Source organism: Notamacropus eugenii, chromosome 4, assembly GCF_028372415.1.
Source record: "Notamacropus eugenii isolate mMacEug1 chromosome 4, mMacEug1.pri_v2, whole genome shotgun sequence".
Lineage (NCBI taxonomy): Eukaryota > Metazoa > Chordata > Mammalia > Diprotodontia > Macropodidae > Notamacropus > Notamacropus eugenii.
In genome coordinates, this window is record NC_092875.1 from 382,507,478 (window position 1) to 382,531,006 (window position 23,529).

The 23,529-nt window shown below is 32.8% G+C and overlaps 1 pseudogene; it reads left to right on the plus strand.

The window, feature by feature from the left end:
- The first annotated feature begins 278 nt into the window (after positions 1-278).
- Positions 279-6,222, plus strand: LOC140502613 (phosphatidylinositol 4,5-bisphosphate 3-kinase catalytic subunit beta isoform pseudogene; annotated as a pseudogene).
- The last annotated feature ends 17,307 nt before the right edge of the window (positions 6,223-23,529 follow it).

The following is a 23,529-nucleotide window of genomic DNA, read 5'->3' on the forward strand; positions in this document are numbered from 1 at the left end:
CCTGCTTTGGCAGACATCCTTGATCTCTACTGATTCTCAGCATCAGATGGCTCCACTCCCATAAATTTTTTTATTTGTTTGTTTTAAATTATTTAGCATTTTATGTTTCCCCAGTTACATGTAAAACTAATCTTTAGCATTATTTTTTAAAACTGTGAGTTCTAAATTATCTCCCTCCCTCCCCCTCACCCCAAATTGAGAACACAAGAATTCAATATAATTTATTCACATGTAGTCATGCAAAATATTTCCATGTTAGTCATATTGTGAAAGAAAACATGGACAAAAGTACCCAAGCACACCTCCAAAAATATCAAGAAAAATACAGTAAAAGAAAGTGTGCTTCAATATCTATTCAGACACCGTCAATATTTTCTCTGAAGATGGATAGCATTTTTCATCACAAGTCCTTCAGAGTTGTTTTGGATTATTGTATTGCTGAGAATAGCTGTTATTAACAGTTCATCTTACAATATTAATATTACTTTGTACACAGTACATTTCCCATTGCATCAGCTCAGGTAAACCTTTCCAAGTTTTTCTGAGAGCATCCTGCTCAACACTTTTTTAAAACAATAATATGCCATCACAATGACATAATTTTTCAGCCTTTCCCCATTTGATGGACATTCTCTCAATTTCTAATTGTTTGCTACCAGAAAAGAGCTGCTTAAATGGTTTTTTGTCTGTATTGGTCCTTTCCCTTTTTGTTTTATGTCTCTTTTAGTACATATACCTACTTATTGGTATTACTAGTTTTAAAGGTATGCATGGTTTTATAGGCCTTTGGATGAAGTTCCAAATAGTTCCAGAGTGGTGGAATCGGTTCACAACTCTGCCAACAATGCATTAATATTCCATGTTTCCCACATTCTATCCAAAATTTGTCATTTTTTTTTCTGTTCTATTAGCCAATCTAAGGTGTGAGATAGTATCCCAGAAGTCTTTTAATTTGCGTTTCTCCAATCAATACTGATTGTAGAGCATTTTGGGGGGTTGACTGTAGAGAGCTTAGGTTACCTCATCTGAAAATTGTGCATATCTTTTGATAATTTATTAATTTGAGAATGGCTTTTTTTAAACTTGACTCAGATTTCTACATGTTTGAGAAATGAGGCCTTTATCAGAGAAATTTGCTCCCAAATTTTTTTACAGTAAATATTACTGATGGCATTTCCCTCTCTCCTATTTTCCCCTGCTTTTTTCTATTCTCTCCTTTTACCCTGTCCCTCCCTAAAAGTATTTTTCTTCTGACCACCCCTCCCCCAATCCATCTTCCCTTCTATTACCCCCTCCTTTCTGTGTATTCCTTCTCTTCCTACTTTCCTGTGGAAAAGATAGAATTCTATACTGAACTGAGTATGTGTGTGTGTTATTCCCTCTTTGAGAAAATTCTGATGAAAGTAAGGTTCATTCACTCGTCCTCACCTTCCCCCTCTTCATTGTAATGACTTTTTCTTGCCTCTTTTATGTGAGATAACTTAGCCCATTGTACCTCACCCTTTCAATTCTTTCCAGTGCATTCCTGTCTCACTACTTCATTTTATTTTTTTTTGTTACATATTATGCCTTCGTACTCAACTAATATCTGTGCCCTCTGTTTATATATCCTCTTTCTAACTACCCTAATAATGAGAAAAGTCTTATGAGTTACAAATATCATCTTCTCATGTAGGAATGTAAATAATCTAACATTATTAAGTCCCCTATGATTTTTGTTTCCTGTTTATTTGAAGGTCAAATTTTCCATTCAGGTCTGCTCTTTTCATAAATAGTGCTTTAAGCTTTCTATCTTATTGAAAATCCATTTTCCCCTTTGAAGGATTATACTTAGTTTTTTGGGTAGGGATTCTTGACTGTAATGCTAGTTTCTTTGCCCTTTGGAATATCATATGGCCATTCCTATGATCCTTTAATGCAGACACTGCTAAATTTTGTGTTTTCTTGACTGTGGTTCCATGATGTTTGAATTTTTTTATTTCTGGCTGCTTGCAATATTTTCTCTTTGGTCTGGGAATGCTGTAATTTGGCTATAATATTCTTGGCAGTTATTATCTCTATCAAGAGTTGATTGGTAGATTCTTTCAATTTCTATGTTACCCTTGGGTTCTAGAAGATGGGGTAATTTTCCACAATAATTTCTTGAAATATGATGACTAGGTTCTTTTATTGATTACAGATTTCAGTTAGTCCAATAATTTGAAAATCATCTCTTTTGGATCTATTTTCTAGATCAATTTCTTTTCAGAAATATATTTCATGTTTTCTTCTATTTTTATTCTTTTGTTTCTGTGTTGTTTCTTGATGTCTCATAAAGTCATTAACTTCCATTTGGTGCATTTTAATTTGTAAAGAATTATTTTATGCATTGAGCTTCTGTACCTCCTTTTTCATTTGGAAATTTCTATTTATAAGGAGTTTTTGTTTTCAGTGAATTTTTATGCCTCTTTTTCCATTTGGCCAATTCTGCTTTTTGAGTCATTCTTCTTCTCATTGGCTTTTTTTGACATTTTTTTTTTTTTTTTTTACCATTTGGCTTAGTCAGTTTTTTAAAGTATTTATTTTCTTCAGTATTTTTTGTGTCTCCTTTCCTAAGTTGTTGATTCAGTTTTTATGATTTTCTTGCATCACTCTCAATTGTCTTCCAAAATTTTTCTCTACCTTTCTTACTTGATGTCCAAAATCCTTTTTAAATTCTTCCATGGGATAAGACCAATTCCTGTTTTTCTTAAGTCTTTGGTTATGCGAGCTTCAACTTTGCTGTCTTTTTGGGAGCCTTGACACTATAGTAACTTTCTATGGTCAGATTTTGTTTTGTGTAGCTGGTTCATTCTTCTATCCTCTTTCTTGACTTGTAAATCTTTCTTAAAGTAGAGCTCTCCTTTCACGGTAGAGTGAGCACTGTCCCAAGCTTCAGGGGTTTTGTGCAAATGTCTTCCCAGATACTTCAGTGATTTGTAAATTTTCAATTCTTCAAAAGTAGTACGATCAAAGGAGAGGTGTGTTTACTATTCTCCTGGCCTATATTCTGGTCTGTGACTGGTCACAAGACTCTTTTCTTCCCTGGAACTATGATGAGTGTCTCCACTCCACTGAGGCCTCAAGCTCTAGTGCGCTAGTTCTCTTCCTCACTCTGGGACTGCTCCCCAGCACTGTGACCCAGACCCAAGTATATGCAAAGTAACAGACTTCTGCCACAATGCTGACAAAGCAACCCCGATAATCTCATTCTGACTAGTTGTTCAAGTATTTTACCGTCGTTGGACTGAGAGCTCCAGAAATAGTTATTGTCTCTGCTTATTTACTTTCTCCCAAAGTCTGTTTCTAGTTTGCTGAGGCTGGTCTTTGTTGGGACTGAATCTCTGCTGTCATAACCTGCTCTGGACTGTTCCACCCTCATTCAGGTGTTACATTTCTTTATCTGGAAAATTATTTTACCCCATCCTTTTGTGGCTTGTGCTGCTCTAGAAATTGTTTTATGACATTATTTAAAGTTGTTTAGAAGAGTTTCTGGGAGAATTCATGGGAATTGCTGCCTTTTTTCTACCATCTTGCCTCCACCAAACTTAACCCCCACCCCGGGCTTTCAGAATATCCACTGGCATCTGCATGTAGTGCTATCATCTTGGATGAATTGGTTAAAGCACACTTTTGCACCATAAAAAGACCCTTACATTCCTGAAAATTTGGAATTTGAACTTCACGATAGAAATCTTCTGGTTACTGTGCATTTTGAAAATTGTCAGGACATGTTTTGTTTCCAAAAGTCTCCTGGTTTGACTATCATCAAACTAAATGAGTTGGCAATGCAAAACTATTGATTATCCTTGGGAAGGAAGATGAAGTTGATCTCTATTACTAAATATACAAAGCATTAGGAGACTAGAATTATCTTTGATGATCCTCCATTACCTCAGTTACCGTATGTCCAGAACTCTGTTAAAAATAGGAATCTTTCCAAAATTACTCTTGTTTAATGTTGAAAAATAAATAAAGTGTGCAAGCAGAAAATGAATATGAGAGAACTGTCATGAATCAAAATTCATCCCACCTTCTTCCACTGTAATAGTAATAATTTTTAATATTTGAGAGAATATTCTCTCTTTTCAAGTTATATTGATTAAGGGGAATACATTGAACCCAGAAGAAACTGTCAAAGTTCCTGTCAGTACTGGAATTTTTCATGCAACAGAGGTTTTTTCTAAACCAGTTATAAGTTCGAGATACCTGAAAGATGTGGCCATGTGTGTTGTGAATCATTGGAATCTCATATTAATTATATCTTACCCCTAGAAAGTGGTTCAGGTACGCTTTGCAATTTTTTCTGTGGATAAAATAAAAACAAGAAAAGTCAACTAAGACAATTAATTGTTCCAATACCAGATTATCAGGAAAGCTGAAAAAATTACACTATCTATAGCATGAGTAAATACCCTGGTGATAGACATTTTAAAAGAAATCTGAAAACTAGAGAAATAATGTTGCACAGATGGTCATCATTTCGTGATGAATTTGAGGAAATATTGATGCAATGAGAACTGTTGAATTGAATCCATATATTAAAAATATGACAGCATTATATATTAAATTACCTGAAAAAATCCTTATTATTACCCTCTCTTTTATAAGATTATTGAAAAGACAGTTGCCATTGTACTTAGTGGCTGTGGTAATGTATCAAGATGAGGAAGAAAAAAAGCCATTTCTGCTAAAAGAGATTATTGAGAGGGATCCCCTATTCTAGCTGCGTTAGATTGAAGTGAATCTTATTTGGATTTTACAATAAGGTTGTAGATAAAAATGTCTAGAGGCATTGCAAAAATTGTTGTTGTCAGTCAAAAGGATCAAACTTGAAGATGTTACTCAGCTACAGGTTCTTCTTCAGATATGGGCTCCTAGAGAAGCACTGAAATCATTAGATTTGATTATCCAGACCACTATGCAAGGGAGTATGCAGCAGGATGCTTGAAACAAATGAATGATGAAGGACTTTCAAAGTAACATCTAAAAATTTTCAAAAACAAGTTTTTCCTTGTATGTACCCTGTCTAGATTCCTGTTAGATAGAACTTTATCTAACAGGAGGATAGGGTATTTTATATTTTACCATTTAGGTCAGAGGTGCATATTCCTACCTTTTCAATACATTTTGGGCATTGCTAAGTGTGGGCTGTATGACAATGCTTTCCAAATTTATTGAAACTCTTAATAAGCTGAAGACGTTAAATACTTCAATTAAATTAAGGGCAGTGTATTTAAACAAAGCAAAAGAGAGAAAATGCACACATGCTTAAAACAAACCCTATACTGAGAATCCGGTTCTGATATTCATTCACCTTTGAATCCTTGTGTCATATTTTCACAGTTTTCTGTTAGGAAGTGCAAATACATGAATTCTAAAATAAAACCTCTGAGGATAGTAAACAACAGCAAGATTTTTGGGGGAGATCAAGTGGGTACCAATTTCAAAAACAGGTATGGTGCACATGTGCATTAAGATATGTTGACACTCCAGATGTTTTGGTTAATGGATTTATTTTGGAAAGATTCCAGATTGGATCTCCGAATACTGACATATGTTTGTTTAGCAACAGGAGACTACTCTGGCCTGACTGAAGTTGTTAGCACCTGTGAAACAATTGCAATATTCAACTGAAATAATAATAGTGTTCTACTACAGCTGCTTTCAATAAAATTACTCTTCTATACTGGTTAAAAGAACATAATTCTGGGCATGACTTAAATTAAGCCATGGAAGAGTTCACTCTTTCCTGTGCTACCTCCTGTGTAACTTCTTATATCTTAGCAATTAATGATAATGCTAGTGATGGTATCATGGCCAGGTGAATTGGGCATTTCTTCTACATCAATTTTGGACATTCTTGGAAATTTCTTATCTTCCTTTGGCATTATACTGCAACAAGTAACTTTTATTCTTACCCATGATTTCATTTATATCATTCAGCATGGAAAAACAGGAAATAGAAAAGTTTAGCCAGCATTGTGATGTCAGTGTTGTGAAGATGCTTACCTGATTTTAGGAAGTTCTAGAAATTTCTTTTTCACTCTGTTTGTCCTGATTTTGACTGAAGGGCTTTCTGAGCTCTCCTCTATCAAGGATAAATAGCACCTTAAAAAGATCCTGTATTTATTTTTAGTTTTCAACATTCATTTATGTAAAATTTTGAGTTCTAAAGCCCTCACACATCCCTCCCCAAGATAGCATGCAATGTCTTATAGGCAGTATACATGTTTCAACATTGATCATTTTATGAAGAGGAATCAGAACAAAAGGGGAAAAAACCATGAGAAAGAAAAACAACAACAAAAGAAAAAGATAATATGTTTTTATCTACATTAATACTTCATAGTTCTTTTTCTCGATGTGGAAATCATTTTCCATCATAAGTTTTTTGGAATTATTTTGGATCTTTGCGTTGCTCAGAAGAGTGAAGTCTGACAAAGCTGGCCATCCCACAATGGTACTATTACTGTGTACAGTTATCTCCTGGTTCTACTCATTTCATTCAGCATCAGTTCATGCAAGTCTTTCCAGGTTTTTCTGAATTCCACCTGCTCATCATTTCTTTTTTTCCCTCATTTCCTGTTTATTTTGGAGTTTGGGAGCTTTTCAATATGAAAAAAAAGCAGCAAGTTCAACACAAAGCAGAGACCTAGAAAGTGGGAGGAGGAAGAGCCCATGATCGAAATTGCAGAAGTGGAAAGGATGAGAGAAAATGAAGGAAAGATTTGCTGATGGGAAGGAAAGTGTTCTGTTGCACCTCCTCCCTTCTTTAGGAGGGAATTGACTTTTGGGGGGAGTGGAAGAAAATTGAGATCCTCTCCTAAGGAGGTAATTTTGAGAGTTGAAAGTTGGGGTAAATTTTTATAGACAGTTTCTTGTCCAGTAAAATGAGCTTTTCATAATTTTAATGGCATGGTACTGAACAAATAGATCAATTTAGGCACAATTTTTATTCTGTTACATTGACTCAGCTCATCCATGAACAATTATAATTTTTTTGATTTATTTCCCAGATCTTGGCAGGTATACTCTTATGTTGTCTACATATTTTTTACCTGAAGTATATCTTACTATATCTCCTTGCAAGACTTTGTTGGTGATATATGGAAATGCTGATAATTGTGTGTATGTGTTTATTTTATGTCCTGCTATTTTGTTAAAATTACTAGTCATTTCCAAGAGTGTTGGACTTTAATTGTTAGGATTTTCTAAGTATGCTATCATATCATATGCCAAACAGATATTTTTATTATCTCAAGTTATTATCTCAATGTCCACTCTGATTCCTTCAATGCATTTTTATTCCCATTGCTATTTCTAGCATTTCTAGTATAATATCAAATAATACTGTTGATATTGGGCATCTTTGTTTAATTTCTATCTGATTGTGGAGGCTTCTTACTTTTCTCCATTACAAGTAATGATCTCTGGTGATTTTAGGTCAATGCTTCTTTTCATTTTGAAGAAAAATTCACTTTTGCCTATGTTTTTCAGTGATTTTTTTTTAAAGGAATGGGTATTTTATCAAAAGTATTTTCCTCTTCTATTGATATCATCATATGATTTTTGTTACTTTTATTATTGGTATACTAAATTATGCCAAGACTTTTTCTTATTTTGTACCAGTCCTGCATCTCTGGTATAAATCCTATTTGGTCAAAATGTATAATTTGTAAAAATATGTTATTGTAGTCTCCTACGTATCATCTTATTTAGAATTTTTGAATCAGTTTTCCTTACTGAAGTTGATCGGTAATTTTCTTTCTACTTTTACTTTTCATAGTTTAGGTATTAGCATTCTCTCTCTCTCTCCATATATATATGTGTATATATATATATATATATATATATATATATATATATATATATATATATATGTATACATATACACATACAGATAGATAGATAGATAGATATCATATAAAGGGTTTGGTAGGACTCTTTCTTTGCCTATTATTCCAAAATAATTCACTTATTATTGGAATTAGTTGATCTTTAAATTTGGCTTTGTTGGCTACTTGATTTAGAACTCTGTTGTAAATCCCACTGTACCTTTGGCTTTTTTTCTTGGGAAGATCATTTATGGACACTTCCTTTTCTTCTTCTAAGATAGGTTACAATAGAATTGGAATATTCTTCCAATTCATTTAAATTGCTAAATTTGTTGGCAAATAATTGAGTAAAATTACTCCCAGTGATTCCTTTAATTTCATGTTCATTAATGCTGTATTCACTCTTTTCATTTTTGATATCAGCGATTTGATTCTCTCTTTTTAAATCATGTTAATCAATGGCATTTGTTTCATTAATTTTTCATAAGACAAACTGCTTATTTTATTTATTAATTTTATAGCTTTTTAAAATTCAATATGATTAATTTTGCCTTTGATTTTCATCATATTAACTTGGTGTTTAACTTAGTATTAATAACTTATTCTTTTTATACTTTTTAAAAATTGCATTCTCAATTCATTGATCTGCTCTTTCTGTATTTTATTGATGTAAGTAATAAGAGATATACATTTCTCTCCATTTACTGCTTTTGTTTTGTCCATAAATTTTAATAAATTGTCTCATCATTATCTTCTCTTTTAAAAGTATTTCTTGTTTCTATGGCTCATATTTCAACCTACTCATTCTTTAGAATTAGGTTACTTAGAAAAATGCAATTTGGCTTCAGGCATTAAAATAATTCCTGGAAGACTCTGAAAAGGATCTTCAAAAGGTAATTATAGAAATAGATGAAAAAATGAGAAAGGAAAGGAGAGTAATACAAGAGAATCATGAAAAAAAATGAATGGCATGGGTAAAGATACAAAAATAATAATCACCAAGATCAATTATGCTCTAACAATAGACTTGACTAAATGGAAAAGGAAGTATGAAGCTTGCTGAAGAAAATAACTACTTAAAAACTACAATTGAAGGAATGGAAATAATCACTATATAAGAAATCAAGATACGATAAAAACAAAATAAAAAGAAAATATGTCTTTTCAGAAAAAATATACAGGAGAGATAGTACAATAATTATTGCACTACCAGAGCCTATGACAAAAAAAAAAAAATTCTTGTATCAGTAAGCACCCTAACATAGACTGAAGGCTGCTATCCCAGGTTCTTTGATCTTCATCCATAAAAGGAAAAACAATTTTTGAGGTGTCAACAATCACTTTAATCAAGCACATGTATGACTGAGTTAGTTCAGGGGGAAAAGTCAGCATCCTGAGCTTGAGAGAAAATACACAGAAATAACGTATCAACAGACATGGTTTCCTCTGTCTGACTATAATCAATACATACATTATAATACAACAGATATGTCCAACTGTCTGACTATAGTCACCAGAGAGGGAAACACAAACCTGTGGGTTTTCCAATCTAGGGAGGTCCTTAGTAGGTTACCAGAGTCTTTGTCTGGAAAAACAAACGCTTCTGGTCAGTAAGATCCAAAGTACAACCTCACCCTCAAAATATTTATACATTTTTCATAACCAGAGGGCATGACCCTCTGACCCAATGACTAAATAAAAAAAGAAAAGAAAAGGTAACTGGGACCCTTCTACAAAACAACTCCCCTAATCAAGCTTCCCTCAATGGGCAGGCCCATCATTGTGTTGGGAAAAGAAGTTCTCTAATTACATCATTCAATTGGAAGCACTTTTAGTAAAACCAAAACAGCAAAAGAATCTACTTTGCTTGACCTTACATTTGAACAACATATTATAAGAAATTATCAAAGAAATTTGCTCTGATATATTTGGGCCAGAGACAAAATAGAACTAGCAAGAATCTATCTATCACATACTGAAAGAAGCCCCAAAATAAAAACTCCCAGGAACACCATAGACAAATTCCAGACCTCACATATCAAGGAGATAGTATAGCAAGTAGCCAAAAAGAAACAAGTCAAATATCATGAAACTATTGTCAGGATTGTAAAGGAATTGGAAGTTTCCATAGTCGAGAAATGCAAGTCTTAGAATATTATATACTCCAAGGTAAATGAATTAAGATTCCAACCAAGAGATACCTACTCAGCATAACTGAATATAATCTTTCTGGTGGAAAATAAAATATTTATTCAAATAGAAGACTTTCAAAGATTTCTAATGAAAAGACCAGAGCTCAAAAGTTTTGACCTCCAGAGAACAGAGCGCAATCAAACTGTGCATACTATTTGATCCATGAATGTCACTACCAGGTCTTATATCACAAAGACATCTTTAAGAAGGGGAAGAATATTACTATTGCTAAAGGATTCATGGCAGCCATATTTATGATGGGAAAATATTTGAAGTTAAATGGATATTCATCAATTAGGGAAAGGCTAAACAAGCTGTGATACAAGAATGTAGTGGAATACTATTGTGCAGTTAGAAATAATGAAAAGGCAGGTTTCAGAAATACCTGTAAAGACTTGCACAAACTGATGCAAAGTTAAATGAGAACCAGGGGAACATTGTACACCGTATCAGCTACATCATGTGATGATCAACTATGAACCACTCAGTTTTTTTTTTTTTTTCCAGCAGCACAATTATCTTAAATAAGTGTAAAGGACTCGTGATGAAAAATGTTATCTATATCCAGATAAAGAGCTGATGGACTCTGAATGCAGATTGACGCATATGTTTTTTCAGTTCTTTATCAAGTTTTGTTTTCCTTTTGATATGTTTCTTCTTCCACAACAGTGATGAATATGAAATGATATTTTACATTATAATACATGTATAAACTATATCAAACAGCCTACCATGTTCAGAAAGGGGTAGAGGAATCAGGGAGAGAGAAAAATATGCAACTCATGGTCTTTTAAAAAGGAGCACTAAAATGTTCTTGATATATAATTTTTCAGAAAAATGAAATGCTCTTTGAAGCAAAAAAAAAAAAACTTTAAAAATAAAATTAGAGGGATTGAGGAAAAATTGAAAAAAAAAATACAATCCAAGGACAAAATGATTATAAAAGAAAGTCAACCAACCAGAAAAGTAGATCTATAATCTCAAGGAAGAAAATGACTACCTGAAAACTCGAACTGGTAAAGGGGAAGCCAGTGAAGTTATAAGAGACAAAGGAATAATAAAACAAAATATAAATAATAAAAAATAGAAAAAGAGTGTGAAATATCTCCTGAAACAACCAACTGATCTTGAGAACAGATTAGGAAGAAAAAATATAAAAAAAATCAGACTAACTGAAAGCCACAATTAAAAAAAAATCTTGATACATCAATACAAGAAATGATTAAAGAAAATCGTACTGACACATTAGAATAACAAGGGAAAGTACAAATAGAAAAAAAGTCTAATGGTAACCACCTGAAAGAGGTCTTATGAGGAAGACCAACAGGAATATTATAGTCAAATCATGAAACCTCCAGTTCAAGAAGAAAATATAGCAACAACAACAAAATACATATAGTAGACCTAAAATTAGAATCAAACAAGACCCAGCAGAAACAACTAAAAGATCACAGGTCTTGGAACACTACATATCAAAGAGAAAAAGACTTGGGATTGTGGCCAATAATATCACACACAGCAAATTAGGTATAATTCTGAATAAAAATTAAATGGACATTCAATGAACTGGCAGAAGTTCAAGATTTTATTGCAAAAATACCTGAACTTAGTAGAAAACATTGACATGAAAGATTTATGAGAAATATAAAGTACACATCAAATACTAATTACACAGGAGTCAATTAGAATAGACTGTTTGCTTTTTATATGAGGACAAGTAAAACATATATGTAAGACTGTTATTAGCAACTGGGTAGTTCATAAGAAATATTTGGATAGACCTGAGTATTATGTGATCCCCCAAATTAAAACCATTTAGGAAAAGGATACAAAGAGTGATTATCTTATATAAAAGAGGTGTTAGAAGAACTGACACAGAGGAATTAGATGGTGGAAGAGGGCTAGTAGTTCTGGAACCTACTCTTATTAGGAATGGGTTAAAGAGGGAACAATGCATACACGTACATACATATATATGTATGTATATATATACATATATATGTACACACACATATATATGTATGTATGTGTAAAAGTCTAAATTCAGAAAGAATTAAAAGGCTAAGGAGAGAGAGAGAGTGATAGACATAAGGGGGGATTTTTAGAGGGAACCCTACTCATATTAGATTGGGAATAAAGAAGAAACAACATATACATTTAGAAGGGAATAAAAGTTTTCTAAATTTATAGAGAAATAAGAAGATAAGGCATTTGGAAAAAAGGGGGGCATAGAAGGGTATCTAAATTAATAGGAATGGGATAAAGATGGAATCTTTCTGTTTGTCTATGTATTTATTTATATATCTATCTATCCATCTATCTAGAAAACGAAATTCAGATAGAAACAAGAGGGCAAGTGGAGAGAGTTGGGGAGGGGATAAAGGAGGGATCTTTGGAGGGGATAGATTAAGTAATAGAAGGCCAAGGTAGCAGGTAGAAGTATAGTAGAGGATTGGAATGGAATAGGGCATAAGAGATACACAAAAGCATAGAGATGAGTAGTATTTGTCAAGAAAATAGGAGTAATAATCATTTCAGAAAAGTTAAATCAAAAATAGATTAAATCAAAAGACAAAAATATGGAAACTATACAGTGTGTCAGGCATATTAACCAATAGTATTTATAAAATAATTAGGCATAATTAGACTGAAATATTTCTATGGTGTAGGAAATAATGAGTTGGTGGACTGGGTTGATTGGTTGTTGTCCTTCATTCTACCAAAATGACATCACCATGATAAAGTGAAATTTCAATGTTTACAGCTGTGGTTGCTCAGACCAATATGAGCTTGGAATGCTATACCACAGATTGAGCACAAAAAGTCTGTGTGAACATTTGGAGTGGTTGCTCCAAATTTGTGAATTCTATGTTTCCTTTGTGCTGCCTCAATTCTGCTTTGCTCACAGAGCACAGCACTTTTTCTGATGTGGACACACCATGGTGAGTGGTCCTGTGATAGTGTCTCCCATGTCTCACAATTAAATTCAAAGTCCTTAAGAGAGACCTTGAGAGTGTTCTTGTATCGCTTCTTCTGATCACCATATGTTCACCTGCCCCATGTGAGTTCTCCACAAAACAGTCTTTTTGACAAGTATACATTTTGCATTCAAACAACCTGGCCAGCTTATCTGAGTTGTGCTCTCTGAAGCATAGTTTGAATGTTTGGCAGTTTAGTTCGAGCAAGGACCTCAATATCTAGTATCTTATCCTTCCAGGTGATCTTCAGATCCTTCCTAAGACAGTTCAAACGGAAGTGATTCAGTTTCCTGGCATGGCGCTGTTAGACAGTCCAGGTTTCACAGGCATACAGCAGTGAGGCTAGCACAAGAGCTCTGTAGACCTTCGATTTGGTACTCAATCTAATACCTCTTCTCTCTCCAACATACATTAATATACACACATATATGTATATATGTATGCAAGTTCTATTTATATATATATATGTATACACATATACATACATACATACATACATACATACATACATATATATATATATATATATATATATATATATATATATATATATATATATATATATATATATATATATATATATATATATATATATATGCTTAGTAGTAGTCTCCTTGTTGAGTAGAGGGAGGAAGGAAGAAAAAAATAACAAAATAAAAAGTGCACAGCAAGAACAAAAGGAAACTCACGGGGAAGCAAAAGGAAAGATAGGCAACTCTGAAAACAATTTGTAGTATTTATGATATAAGCTTTCTTGAAATGAACATTGCTGCATATTTTTAATCCTCTCATGTTTTGTTGTGTACATGGCAATGATTTTTTTTCGTTTTTTGTATTTATGTTTCAGTATTTAAGTTTATAATATTTTTTCTCTTTTTTTTTTCCTTTTTGTGTATTTATTTTACTACTTAAGTTTAAAATAAATTAATTTAAAAGAAAAGTGAGTGGAGGGGTATAATGTATGTCTGATAAATTAGGTAGTAACTTGGTTGAGAGGGATTTAAATGAATGCCAGATGAAGTACTTTATACTTAAATCTGATGATATGACTTTGCATGTATAGTGGTTATTTGCTTGCCTCGTAAATGAATATTAAAGGAGTGGAGAGAATTGGAACTCTGTGTGTGTGTGTGTGTGTGTGTGTGTGTGTGTGTGTGCAGGCATGTGTGTGTGTACAGTTATATATAGTTACACATATATACGTATACACAAATATAAATGTACATATATATATATATATATACATACATACACACATATGTGTGCGTGTGTGTGTGTACAGTTATTAAACAAACCTAATGAGAAAAGGAGGTGCTCGATTTTATTGAGTTGGTAGTGAGTTAGTCAGACCTGTGCTTTAGGATTTTCATAGCTGTGTGAAAGATGTATAGGAGAAAAAAGCTAGATCAAGTCCTACACCAGCTTGCTTCAATATTTTACTTCCTTGTTTAACATGCTTCATTAGTCTTTTGCCACTTTCACTCCATACATTATTCCATAGCTTCTTTTACACATATATCTTTTCCTCCTAGTTGAAGACTGCATGATATATTGGAGAGGGAGTTATGTTTAGAATCAGTAGCATATAGAGTTGAATTCATAGTCTGACATCTGTAATTTACTTGATATTGGCCTAGTCATTTGACCTTTCTCAGCCTTGCTTTCTAAAAATGGCAAAAAATATATATAGTATTATCTACATTTTTAGATTGTTGTAATGATCAAATTATACATAGAACTTTGAAAACATTTAATCCTTTATAATTTGAGCTAGTATTATTCATAGTCTTTCAAATTTGGAGTCATTGTTGAAGTCATAGCTCCTCTTACTACCTATGTGACCTGAGACATCAGTTCCTCATCTATAAAATGATTGCGGTGGGATAGACTTGAAGATTTCTAAGATCTCTGTGAGTTTATATTTATTTTTTCTAAATCTACGATGTCTGATCATATGATCAGATTAAAAGTAGGGATTCCCTCCCTCCATTGTTGTCTATAAATCTCCAGAACAGTTCTGTGTCCATAGTGTACACGCAATAAATGTTCATTTAAGGACAATTGAATTCAATTATTCTTTTGTGACCCCAAACTTCCTCTTTTTCAAGTATCTGCAAGCATTTTTGACTCATAATCAAAGTCTGATGGACTAATTACCTAGAATCATATGGTTTTCCCTCCCACTGGCCATTTAAGTTATGAGAGTTGCAATATATCCAAGTAGATTCTTACATTTTCTATCCTTGGGGTATAGGGCTCCCAAGGTCTATGCTATCTTTTAAAAAGTAAATTGTATTTTCCTTTTACCTCATCTGAAAATGAGAACATTATTTTCCTGATTAAACATTTTTTTCAGGATTGTTTTTTGTTATAAAATGTTTTATGCATGATCTTTTGTTTTGTATAATGCTCATTTCACAATAACTCTTCTCTCCCCCAAAAAATGTCCCTGTAACAAATTTAAAGTCAAACAAATCAAACAAAACATCAGTCATATCTAAAAATGTATGCCTAATTTTACTATTTTTATCTACCACCTACCTCTGCCAAATAATAGTAAACATGTCAAGCATGCTGAAAAGAAATATGAGGCATCTTTGGAATTCACCAAATCTCTCACACTGTTCTTACATCAGAACATATTTGGTTCCAAGAGGACTGGCAATCAATTGAATGTCATCTTAATACTGTGCTAAGGTGTAGCTTCATAATACTCTAAAGTCTTTCTGGTAAGCTGGAATGTAACTGGAATGCTCTAAGAATTTTATTGAATCCACCAAACTCCATGTAAAATTTGTGGAGTTTAAGTCTAATTTTCTCTATGAATACAGAACTTCACTTTCAACAGGTCACATTCCTCTTCTCTGCTCCACACAGATATTCTTCCCTGTTTATCTCTTTTCTAAATGCTACTCCAATATTTATTATACCTTCATTCATGAAAGCTCTCTGAAATAGAATTTGAAATCTACTCACTACCAAAGTGACCTTGCTCAAGCAGAAGTTTAAATATTTTACCTGATGGTTCCCTTTTATCTCCAAGATCCAGTTTAATGATATTACCACTTCATGCCTTTCCATTCGTACATTTTCCTTCTTCCCCCTTACTCAACTGTTCAGGTAATACTGACCTACTTGCTGTGACAATGTATCTTTACATTGGCTGGCTTTAAATCTTCATTGTTGTCCATTATCACTTTTGCCTCCAGACTTGCTTTGTTTTCTTCAAGTATAAGTTTAAATCCCATCCCCACAGGAGGGCTATCTTCCACACTTCTGAATTGCTTCTCTCTACAATGCCTTCAATATATATTGCAATTATCTTTTATGTATAGTTATGTTCATGTTATAGCTCTTATTAAAATGAATTGCTTGAGGGGAGAGATCATATTGTCCTCTTACTTTTCCTGGTTTCCTAGCATTTAGTTCAGTAACTAACACATGGAAAACATTTGTTTAACCCATACAAAAATTTCTACATAGATGATTTAGATATACTTGAATGTCAGAGTCATGTGCACTCAGGTGATAATTGGTCGTGCCAATGGAGAGATTATAGAAAAAGGAGAGAAAAATTTCAAGGAGAGGAGGCTTGTAAGAACCAGTGAAGGAAAATGAGAGCGATCTATTACATTATATAGTTTCCTGGAAACAAAAGAATAAAACACAAACATTATTGACCATGTCAAATACTATAAAATGATCAAGAATGATGAGGACTGAGAAAATTGTCAGTATATGTGGCAAATGTGAATGTATACTTGACCTAACAGAGAACAGATTCAGTATGGGAACAAGAAGACTTGTAGTAGAGGCTCAGTGGGTGAGGATCAAAGAGAAAGTTAAAAGGTGAGGAAGTGAAAAGGTGAGGAAGTGATTTTAAACCACTCTTCCATTTTGTGATACAGATTTTCAAAGTAAAACTCAAGAGAGAATTTAATCAGGTTAATATAATTTCATTGTTAAAGAGAACTATGGAATGAACATTATTTGATTTGTCTTAACTTGGGATTCATTGAACTTGTGGATTATATAAATAAAATTAAATTTTTTAAGTAATACAGTATCTCAAATGTTAAAACTGGAATGGAATATATCTGTCATTCAGCCCCTACCTAGATTGATCAATACAACTCTTTAGGTTGAACCCATATTTTATTAATGCCAAATGATTCATTTCTATTTTGCTATATTTTATTTCATTGGTTGAGCTGATTAGTTGATTTGTTTTCATGTAGACAAAACTTGATAGCTTTATGTAAGTGAAAAAGTAATGCAACTAAATAAAATTCTGATCAGTTCATTAGCATGTATAAAGTCTTATTGGTGCCATCTCAAATGTACACAGGATAGCCAATGTGTTTCTTTTTTCCCATAAAACTTCCCTTAAACAAATCAGGATTGAACAGTGGAAAAATTCATTGTGCTCCTTCCTGTACACATGTATTGGTTTAAGTGACAGTTACTTTAATTCATCAAGAAGCTAACTGCCCATTTGACTGAAGCCAGGGAAATTGAAAAAGTCAAACTTGGTTTTACATTTAAGTATAGCCAGAGTCTAGGTAACAATGGCTGAACTTCCCCTCAGGAAAATGAATGGGAAACAAATGCCATATTTTTCACCAAAGACTTGTTCCTGAAATTTTATGTCAATTGATTTTTTTAAATACAATATTTCAAATGCCCACTGTTAAGTTCCTACTTAAATTTATTCAATCATCAGTCATTTCACAAGTGACTTGTTGTTTTAGCATATGCATTTTAGATAGAATATTCACAAATCACACTTATTTAAAGTTTATACACTCGTATATGATCCTCTAAAAATTACATTTTTGTTTTTGAATTTTTGATAAATCTAAAACCAGGTAGAAAAATCAATGCTAAGTAATTCCACTAAAATTCACTTTACCTTACACCTAATATTATCAATTCAGAGAGAGGAAACCACTTTTCCTTCCTAATGCAGAATTCTGAAATTTCTTGCTCATAAAAATAATTTATCCTTCCATTCCTTCCTTTGACTCATTCCTCCCAAGTATTTTTTAAAAGTATTCATTATGAACTTTTATTCATACATTTGCTTCACCTTTCCCAAATACGTACCCATGCTTTAGCCTTACATTCTTCTTTTACAATTTTGATGTTATAATTCATCTCAGCATTACCTAGTACTCTATCTATGAATAGCTTTCCTTACTTTAAGTCATCAGTTTATAAACTCCAAACTTGGTAGACCATCCACAATTTGCTTTCTCATTGGACCTTTTTATACTTTCCTGTGATTCTTTATATTTGAACATAATAATAATTTTTATAAAGATTCCATGGAATATCATGAAATATTTATCTGATTTAATAATCCTATTCAGTAATCACTATAGTCACTAATAATTTTGCAACAATCTATCCATCTCTTTTTTCTTTATTGTTTCTCTCTTTTCTTATACCTTGCCAACCCTAAGTACTAAAATTTTCATATTGTAAATGCCCAAAACTATGTTTTTCCTTCTAAATCCTGAACTTATCATCTATCTGGTAGATACACAGACAGGCTTTGACATTTGTGCTTTGGAATCATGTTCACTTATTGCATTAATTAGAGTTCTTAGTCTTTCAAAGTTGTTTGTCATGCAAATGTTACTTTATAAATTGACTTCGGGGTTTTGTTTAGCTCATTCTGTAACACAATTCTTCCCAGTTTTCTGAAAAACTATTCTTTCATTGTTTACTACAGCATAATAATTATCTTATTAAATTCATATGTAATGATTTGTTTCATACCATAAATGTCAGTCATTTCTCATTTGAAGAAAACTCCCTTAGTTTCCAGTTCTTCACTATCATAAAAAAGAGTTACCATATTTTTTTTTAATGTGCAATTGATTCTTCTTTTTCTTTCATCTTTTTTGTATATAGATCTAATGATATTGCTGAATTAAACGACATAGTAACTTTCTGTGTATAGTTTCAAATTGCTTTCTAGAATGGCTGTACCAATTCACAGGTTCACTAATGGGACATTAAGGTGCTTAGTTTCCCAAAACTCCTCCACCATTTATCATTTTCCTTTTCTTTCAATTTTGTCATGATTGTGGGGTAGAATTTCAGTTGCAATTTTTTTTATCTAACCATAGATAATCAGATGAATGAAATTTCCATTTCTAAATATGTCCCTTCATCTTTCTCCACCCAAGAGCTATCCCTTTCGGCATAAAAAAAGAAAAAATATAATCAGCAAAACTACCCAATATATCAACAAAGTCTAACTGCATATGAAATATTGTATACCCATTCTCTTGCTTCTATAAGACAATAGGGAAGCATTTTTTTCTCATCTCTTCTTTGCTACTATGCTTAGTCATTATAATTAGTTCGCTATCTTTGTTACCAGTTTGAGGTAGTAACAAGGAACATAAACTTTCTCTTTCTCTTATGTATGTGCTCTCTGTCTCTTTCTCTTACATATATATATGTACATCCTTCAAAAATGAAGAGTAAGGAAGTGATTAGAATCTTCAAATTAAAACTTATTAGCTTGGCTTTATTTTTTTGTCAGTCTTCAAGAACATTTTATTGGAGAGCTGACACTTGAGGGTGAAGAAAGGAAACACTTATGTTTAATAGTCACTTTATGCCTCTGGAAAAGAGCATTTTCTGTCCTTTTCAAATCAGTAAACTCCAATTCTATAGGAAGAGGCAAATACTTACATTGAAAAATCCCAAATAAAAATTCAAATATTTAATGGTGACTCTTTCAATGACTGATCCATTTGCTTGTGGCATATTATTACATTAGGAACAATTATTTCTTAAACTTAATATTTTGCTAATCTTAGTCTTTGTTTAATAGCCCTATGTTTAAAGATGTCATACTGTTCTCATTGTCTATTAAACCTTCTTGAACATTCTGGAGCAAAATATTGACAAAGTCCTGTATACCACTTTTTGCACAAGGTGGAAGAAAGATACTTGATAATCCACATCTTTACATTAGAGCTCTTTAGTCTAGTGCTCATCAATATCATTTAGAGAAAACATGATTATCCAATTCCCAACTGTCCTATATTTGGGACTGTTAGCTAATATTGGATAACAAAATTGGATTTTTTAATGAAAAGGTAAAATTATATGTGAAATCCAATGAGACAAAATTCAATTAGGAATGACACATATATCATCTTGAATTCAAAGCCTCAACTTTAAAAAAATCACTAAATGGGTAGTAGTGTGTAGATAGACAATATAGTCTGAGTGACAAACATTTGGGATCTTTACTTGACTTCAAGCTCAATATATTCCACAACATGACAAATCTGCCAGAAGAATTAACACCACCTTAGTCTGCATTGAAAACACAGGACTTGATTAACATGTCTCAGAGAAGAGCACTGTTAGTTTCTTTCAATTCTCCCAGTTGCACAAACTTTGAAATCCAAATGTCTGTAATTTTGCTCATGTCCACTACTGCTGCTTAACAACCTAATTCTGCAATGTGGGAGAAAATAAGTTCATTTTTTGTAGAGTTGTAAAAGATTTGCCACATTTTTATGCCTCTGAAAAAGAGCTTTTTCTGTCCTTCTCAAATCAGTAAGCTCCAATTCTATAGGAAGAGGCAAATACTTACATTGAAAAATCCCAAATAAAAATTCAGATATTTAATGGTGACTGTTTCAATGACTGATCCATTTGCTTGTGGCATATTATTACATTAGGAACAATTATTTCTTAAACTTAATATTTTGCTAATCTTAGTCTTTGAAATAGTTGACACATTTATTATGGTGTGAAAATTTTGATAAAAACAATGATTACCATAAAATGATAAATTTCTGACAAAATTATTACCAATATGCAATTATATCTTGTATTATGACACTATCCATTATGGTCCCTCACTGTATTACTTACCTCTGGGTCTTTTTCTCTAAACTAAATAATAAAACTTTTTTATACAATTCAAATAAACTAAATTGGGTGAAATTAAAATAATGATAAGCAGCGACAAAGTATACTATAATAAAACCAAGTTGTTGAAAATAGCTCTGTCAATTAAAAGAAATGATAGTTTCATATATATCATTTCAGTACATGTGCCTTTATTTTTTAACACAGTGAATATTGTAAGAAACTAATCATTACTAAAGTGAAGACTACTCATCATAGGTGCCATTTAGGGCTCTGTCCTGAGTCCTCTTCTAGTCTTCTCTTCAACTTCAATTAGTGGTCATGCAAGCTTCCATGGACTTAATATTGTTATGTTGATGATTCGTGAATCTACCTATTCTGCCCCAAACTCTCTGATGATTTACAATCTTGCATCTCCAACTGCCTTTTACACACATCAGACTAGATGTCCTGTACATGTCTTAAACTCAGTTTTCCCAAAATAGACCTCACTGCCTCCCTATACATCCTTCTCCCCTCCTAACTTTTGTATTACAGTAGCATACAGGAAAATACCATCCTCCCTGTCCCTCAAATCAAAAACTAGAAGTGATACTAGTTTTCTCACTATCTTTCCCTTCCCTTCCTATATCTAAACTATTCCCCAAGAGGTGCCATTCACTTATGCAATATTTCTTGATTCTTTATCTTTTCTTCTCTGATATTGACACCAATATAATGTAGAACCTTGTCATCTCACGCCTTGATTACTGCAATAGTCTATTATGGGTCTGTCTTCCTCAAGCCTCTCCCCCTCCACTTCATTCTCCATTAATCTACTGAAGTGATTTTCCTAAAACGCAGGTCTTCCTTTGGCACCATATCTACTCAATAAACTTCAGGGACTTCCTATTGCTTTCAGGAACAAATAAAAAATACTCTGTTTGTCTCTGAAAGCTCCTCATAACCTAGACTCTTCTAGCCATTCCATTATTCTTACATCTTACAACCCAACACATATGTTTTGATCCAATGTATATGGCCTCCTGATTGTTCTACCAATAACACATTTCATCTCTTGATTCCAGACATCCTTTCTGGCTATTCCTCATGCCTCCAAAGTTCTTCCTCATCCTCTTGAGCTACAGACATCCCTGACTCTAAGTAGTCTCCCCAGACCCTTTTAAATCTATTGCCTTCTCTGTTAATTATTTCTTATCTATACTGCATATAGCTTATTTTGCATATATTTATTTGCATTTCCCTCATTAGATTTAAGCTCCTGGAGTGTAGATATTTGTCCCTTTTTATATCTCTATCACTTACCACAATGCCTGGTTCATGGTAGATATTTAATAAATGTTCAAAGATTGAAAATCAACAAACCAATTATGAGTCCACAAGTTGTTGTAGTGGAAAGAGAACTGGAATTGAATTTGAGGACACGAGTTTAAATACTTTCTCCAACACTCATTTGTTATGTGACTATATCTCTTTCTCAATTTTTCCATCTTAAAATGGTGAAAATAATAACACTTATTACCAATAATTGTCCTGAACAAAATAATAGACATAACAAATAATATCCCATGTTAATATTAAAGCAGAAAAAGTGTTATTGTCAATTCATTAATATTTCTCTTGTGTGCATGTCCATGTGTGTGTGTATGTGTGTTACTGCCATATATTCAGCACTGTGCTAATGATTTACAAGTCGTGTTAATGCTTTTGGTGCTCTGTAAGCTGGTCCATTCAGATCTGATAACTTCAGTAGCTGGTTCACGACAGCCTGGTTTTGAATATTGTCAATTATTTTGGATTTCAACAAGGGGTATTTTCGAAATCTGCAGTAGTTACTTCTGAGAATCTATTACTAAATTTTCAGTGGGAATATTTATATCTCAGAAAAGTTAGGGCTTGATTTCTTGTATAGCTGTGAGACTTAGGAAAAATATTAGTAATGAAGATTAATCTTAAAAGATTGGACACACTTTTTCTTTCTAGATAGAGTAGTTATTACCAGCAAACCCCTAGATCACTTTTTAAGAATTACTTGATTTCCACAGATAAAAGTAAAATGCCCAAGGAATGAAATATTCAGCCTAAAGGACTAGTGATAATAGAATAATTAATAATGATGATGATGATGACAAAAGTTATTTACATAATACTTTAAAGTTTGAAATGTGCTTTATATTAATCATCTCATTTGAACCTCACAAACTTCCTGGTTTTTATATATTACTAAAGATTTTTAGTCTCCTCTTTCATGTCAAAGCATTATACTCCTTAAGACAGGAAAGCAAACAATTCCCAGAATTTAAATCAATTGAGTATGATGGGAACAGTGTTGCTTCTTTTTGCTTGAGAGAAATTAGTTCTTCCTAAAAGAAAATAAATTTAGCATTGCAACCTGATGGACCTCTGTCTCCTTTGATATAGCTTCTTTGTCCCCTAAGCAAAGAAAAAGTCCCAATCACATGGAATTGAGACCCCTTTGACTTGGTGCATGTTTAAAGACCACGAGTAAATAAACCTTGCCCTACTGACCAGAATATTTCCATATGGAGAAGAGGGGGAAATAAATAAAAAAAGGTACGTGTCACTGTTTCTTT